The sequence below is a fragment of the Fukomys damarensis genome, unplaced genomic scaffold (genome assembly GCF_012274545.1).
Source record: "Fukomys damarensis isolate Sample0158 unplaced genomic scaffold, DMR_v1.0_HiC HiC_scaffold_10, whole genome shotgun sequence".
In the NCBI taxonomy this organism is placed as follows: Eukaryota; Metazoa; Chordata; class Mammalia; order Rodentia; family Bathyergidae; genus Fukomys; species Fukomys damarensis.
Window position 1 is genome coordinate 19,264,457 of NW_022900922.1, and position 6,140 is coordinate 19,270,596.

General features: G+C 35.4%; 1 long non-coding RNA gene across 1 annotated transcript; it reads left to right on the top strand.

The window, feature by feature from the left end:
• Nucleotides 1–1,109: 1,109 nt before the first annotated feature.
• Nucleotides 1,110–5,891, top strand: LOC117285444. The gene is made up of 3 exons (XR_004516474.1): nt 1,110–1,265; nt 4,637–4,688; nt 5,818–5,891. It is a non-coding gene; the product is annotated as an uncharacterized LOC117285444 (long non-coding RNA).
• Nucleotides 5,892–6,140: the final 249 nt, after the last annotated feature.

A 6,140-nucleotide genomic window follows, 5' to 3' on the forward strand; every position in this document is an offset into this window, starting at 1 on the left:
GTCCTCATAACAGCAGGACGGAAAGAGATGAAAGCTTGTATTGGGTTTTCTTATTCTGACATGTGTTCTAAAATTGAACATAGTTGTGTCTGAATTGTCAGATGCATAATTCAGGACAAATTTCCTAACCTTCTGAAGTCTTAATTTTTTCTTCTATAAAATTTCCAGATTATTGGAAGAAATAGTAGATTTATGTGTTTAGTGGATTTAAGTGATAAATGTATTAGCCAGAATGCTTGGTAGAGTGAGAATTCAAAAATGCCCCTTACTTTAACATTTTATTTTATATTTCCTGCCTTTCTTCTCTCCTGGGGAATAAAACCAGGGCCTTTGCATTAAGCTACATCCCCAGGCCTTTCTTAAATTTTTTATTGAAATATAAGGTCTTGCTAAATCACTATATTACCTAGGCTGAGTTCAAACTTTCAATTCTTTGCCTCAGTCTCCTACATTCCTGGGATTATGGGTGTGTACCTGCATGCCTGGCTTTTCTGCCGTTATCATTGATATAATACGTAATACATCATTGATATAATCCATAATTCCTTCTTTCTCGACATGTTCCTGTAGATTTGATATGGTCTTTATTTTGTGGTACCGGGGATTGAACTCAGAACCTTGCACTTACCAGGCAGGTGCGGTACCCCTGACCTATATCCTCGGCCCCTCTTCCGCATTTTATTAGAAATTTCTCATCACTTTTCCACTCTGCCAAATATTGAGGCACTGATCTAATCAAATATTGAGATTCATACTTCTCAAGACAGAATCAGTATGTGTTTACCTTATGAGACTTTTCTACATAAAAGCATATAATTATAAACATCATCATCTTAAACTATTGATGCTGAATCATGTTAGTCACTAATTCACATCTACAGTATTGAAACACTCTTTCCATTTTTCTCTGGTCATCTTAATGTTTCTCTGCTGGAGTAATCAAAATCTCCAGTGACCTCCCTGCAAGTACATTAGTATAAAGTAGCTCTCTCCCTAAGCTGAGCTGAAGCCTTTTCTTAGGCAAATGGGTTTTATTCCATTTTTTCCATCCATTCTGTTCCATGCACTCAACTCCACTTGACTAAATGCAGATCAAGACCTTTCAAATCAATGTAGCACAACTTTAGACTTTTCAGTGCCCACTTGCTGAATGAATGCTGCAGACTGGGCACTGTGCTAATCACAAAGAAAATAAAGTTGGTACTGGAATTAAAGGTCCGTTAGGCCAACTGCAGAAACACAAATTGGGATTGCCATGCTAGAAGGTAAGACAAAGTTAAATGGGATTGGAAAGGAAGAGCGATGACTTCTACCTTGGTTTGGGGGCTGAGATTTCAGAGGGGGGAATAATGGGGAGATGAGCTTGTGAATAAAGCAGGAGTTTGTTAAAAACACAGTCACTGGTCAAGGTGATGGCAGTAGGTATTCTCGTGAAGGTATGATTTGCAGAGATGACCTCAGGCTTCTTATGAGCCAATAGATCTTAAAAGGAGCCCTTAATTGTCTTGATTTTCCCTGCGCTTTCAGAGGCTACCAAAAGGACAGTGCCTAGAGGGCAAGACAGTTAAAAAGAGAATTTTAAGACTGAAAATAGATGATATAATCCAATCGCTTTACATTTTAAAAACAATCTACTGAATCTTCACTTTCAAAAAGTAGATAATCTTTAGCCCAGTGAAAGGGTCTCCTTTCTCTGAGACCGCATTGCTATTAGTAAGCTTCGTTTTCTTCTCTATTACTTCTCTTGTCTGAGACCTGGTCCAGTGTATCTTGCATTTATTACTGTGTTCATGTTATGCTCTTTCTTCCAAGCACTCTAATTCTCTATCAGCTAGCTTACCTGATATATATGAGCACTTGCAATTATATAGGCAAATGGGATCCAGAAAGCACTGCTAGTTTGAAAGAAAGACATAAACAGTGCATTATTATGGAAAATCTGGCCTACAACATCTTATAAATTTCAACATCTTCCATTGTTTGTTACAAACTTTTCTTGTGCTTTCTTGTATCTTTTCCTTAGTCCAGTGGTGGTGAACTTGTGGCTTACATGCCACAGCCGGCTATTTTCCATGGAAAGGTCTAAAAGGTTCATCATCACTGCCTTAGTTTCCTCAAAGGAAAAAAAAAAAAAAACCCTCATGCTGTGGAACACAGAGCAATTACCACCCCCCTGCCCCATCCACTTTCACCATGTCGTTTTTCAGGTAGGTGTGAAAGTCGAGGGTGATCTTGGAAGTTTCTGGCTGCTAACAAAAGAGATAGCCTGTTTTCCTGAGAGAGTGGACAGCACTTCTCTGCCTTAAAATACTGGACTCCAAGAGACAGGGAAAATGACCTTGTTTGTGTTAGGGTGTGGAGGTTTCAGGACAATGTTTATTGCAGCAGTTAGCATAAAAACCAGACAGACATGTACTTTTGGGTCTTTATAGCTATTTTCTTTTAAGATCCCTAAAAAGTATCTTGAAACTTTTCTGGAAAATCTGTGCTGTCAAAGAGAAAAAACCAAGAAAATATAACACTGTTGTGCATAAACGCTTTTTATCTCAAGAATAAAGCTGCTTAGTATATATTAAATATTAGTCTATAACAAGGTGGTTTGCTGCTTTGTTCTGTTTGTTTGGGAATTACCACCAAATAAACGTCACCGTGACTGTAGCTGAAGAGTGGGAATTTTTATATAAACAAGAGATACAGGAATTTACAGTGTGGACTTTAGCTCACAGTATCCCAGCCATGCAGTATAGCAGGAAGACCTTCTGGGAAAATACAAGCAGAATCCAGATAAACTCTTGAATAAATATTTTTAATTAAGAGGATAGCTACATTGCTTATATTTAAACATATACTTGTCATTTCCACTGGTTCTTCTTTTCTTCCAGTGAACCTGAGTGTCCACCTGTTGTATTTCTTCCATGAGTCATTTGGCATAGTTCAGATAGATTGGCCATACATTTTCGACTTTGATCCTGAAAGTGGATTTAGTTTGATTTATTTATTTATTGTTTACATGTGTTGGCAGTACATAATGATTACATTCATCATGGCGAGTTAGTACATGTGCATAACATGTCTTAATCTTTCTTTTATCTCCTTCTCCTTTCCTTCCTCTTGCCTCCTGTTACATCTTTACCCCTCTCCTTTTGCAAAAATTCAATCTCCCTGTTTCCTATTATCCATCTTTGTTTTACACTTTATTTATGCTTTGTGTTTAATCATGTAAGAGGAACCATTAGATATTTAAGCTTGTGTGTCTTATTTCTTTCACTTAATGTTATAATCCTGACTTTTCAAGGATATATTTGCTGGGTATATAATTCTACATTGACCATTGTTGTTGTTGTTGCTTTCTCTATTCCATAATCCTCTGGTCTCTGATTTCCTTTGAGACCCCATTGATAGTTTATCTTTGTTTTATCTTCATTTTACATGTTTCTGACTAATTTGGATATCATTTTTATATCTTGCTTTCAGCAATTTGGGAGTAATGTACTTAGGTGTGTTTTAAAAGTATTGTTATATTAAATATTATCTGTAATTTTGTGGGACTTATATATCTAATTTTTTCCCAATTTGGAAGTTCGTTATTACTTTAAATATTTCTCCTGTCACATTTCTTCTTTTCTCTCTTCTTGGTACACTAATTACTCACTTATTAAATATTTGGCTGATATTTCATATCCTTTGAAGATTAACTTTTCTAATTTTACAAGTATTTTACAGCATCTTTTCTAATGCAGATAGCCTTCCTTACCTTCCTTTGAATAGAACTGGCTGGCTAGACTCTTGAGTATAGAATTGAATAAAAATACTGAATTTAGGTTCTCTTGCTTTTTTTTTTTAATGATGTTAGGAGAACCATTATACATTTTACTATCCAATGTGTTAGTTACTGTTAAATAAGCTAGTTGTGGTTGTACATCTCAATACTCCTAGAACTCTAGAAATCTGCAGCAAGAGGATCACGAGTTTGAGCCCAGACTGAGAAATTTAGCAGTTTAGTGAGCTGTTGTCTCAAAGTCCAGAAGTGCATGGGGTGGGGTGACTAGGGATGTAGCTCAGTGCAGAGACCATAGGTTCAATCCCCACTACCACTATTGTCAAAAAAATATTAGCTGAGATTTTTTCAGAGATGCTCTTTACCAGGTTAAGAATGCTCCTTTCTATTCCTAGTTTGCTGAAAGTTGTTTTGTTTTTAATGCTGCAATTGATTTTGGGTTTATCAAATGCTTCTTTTGCCTCTATCGAAGTGATGATATGTATAACTTTCTTCTTTGTTATTGAGATAAATGGCAATGATTAGCTGCTAATAAGACTCGTGTACCTTTTTAAAAACCTTTTAAAATTAGTATATGTTTATGATACATAATAAGCACATTCCCTGTGGGGAATTAGTAAATATACACATAGCATCTTGATCCCTTTTATGTTGCCTTTCCTTCCTCCCCTCCCATCTTCCCCCAACCCCATAATCCTTCCCATCTCCATAAGGAAACTGCACTTAATCATGGGATGTGTCACTCTTATCTTTTTCTGTATTAGGCTTGCTATAATGTGTGTAGAATTTTTGCATCTATGTTCATAAGGGCTAATAAGGTGTAGTTTTCTTATAATATCATTCTGTTTTTTGTTTCAGGGTAACGTGAGCATCAGATGGAAAATATAAACTCCAGTTTTGTTCACAACTTGTATGTAATTAATAGTGTTTCTTGCTTAAATGTTTGGAAAATGTTTGCCATTTTATCCTTCAAATTTCTTTGCGTAAAGAATTTTAAATATGAATTAAATTTCTTTAAAAGATATAATGCTACTCAGGTTATCTTCTTGGGTGAGCTTTGGTAGTATTTTTTCAAAGAATTTCTTCCATTTCATATAAGATGTCAAATTCATATGCATTGTCATTCATGTTATGTTATCCCTTTAAATCCATAAAAGCTGCAAAGATGGCACCTATCTATTGGAAACTGTCTAATCTCTTTTTTCCTCTAATCTTTCTTAGTAGTTTTATTCATGTTCTAAAATATCCAGTTCTTTAACTTTTATTTATTTATTTATTTTACTGCTCTTCTCTTGTCTATTAATTCATTTTCTGCACTGATGTTTTATTTCTTATTTTGAGTTGAATTTCCTCTAATAGTTCTAGATTCTTAAGGCAGAAAGTAAGTCATAGATTTGAGACCTTTAATTTCTATCAAAGTTTACATCCTAGTCAGGGAACCAGACAAATGAAGATAAACACAGAGTTGGATCTGGTGGTGCACAGATACCTAGAAGGCTGCATCGGGGTTGAGGGGAGGTGATCACTTGTTCCCAGTAGTCCATGGCTAGCTTGGACAACACAGTGGGAACCTGTTGCAGAAAACAAAACAACAAAAACGAAACCTCACAAAATATGACACATGAAAGAGTATATTGGGAGGTTAAAAGTGCTACAGAAAAACAGACAATGTGAAACATGGTTAGCCTTTGGAGAGTGTGGTCTTTGGGTGAGTGGACAATTTTAAATAGAGCTCTCCACTCAGGAAAGAAATAAATATGCATTGTACAAAACTTGAAAATTAGAAAAATGCTGGATATCTCTATTGACAAAAACTGTGATTCTGCCTTCGGCCCTCTCATTTTCTACATCGCTCCAGCTGACCCTCATGAACAAGATAAGGTTTCAGCTTTTTAAGGGTAATCAGTCAGTTTCCTCTTTTGAGAGTAAAAAAGTATTGGATTTGGGCAGATTCCACTGAAGCATTATGAGGGCTTTGATGTATAAAATGAAAGAACCGGTTCTTGGATTGATGCATTTCTTAATTGTTCCTTTTTCAGGATCACATGAACATGTCGGAGGCAATAAATTGTGTCATCAGAAGGAATGTAAATTTTTGTCTTATTAACTTTAGAAAATGGTTGACATATTTAAAACTAATTTCATAGTACACCTGGACATTGTGTAGTATTTTCTCTTTCAATATAGACGCTTTCAAGTTTTCTACATCTACAATATTTTTTCCTTGGGACACAAATCTTTTTAATTTTTCAAGTTTTTGATCATTGCCAAATAATTTACTAAATGGAACAGATTTTATATTACTTTAATTATGGCTGGATGACAAAAAATTCTTTTGACTTCTTGCTTCTGACAAACTGTA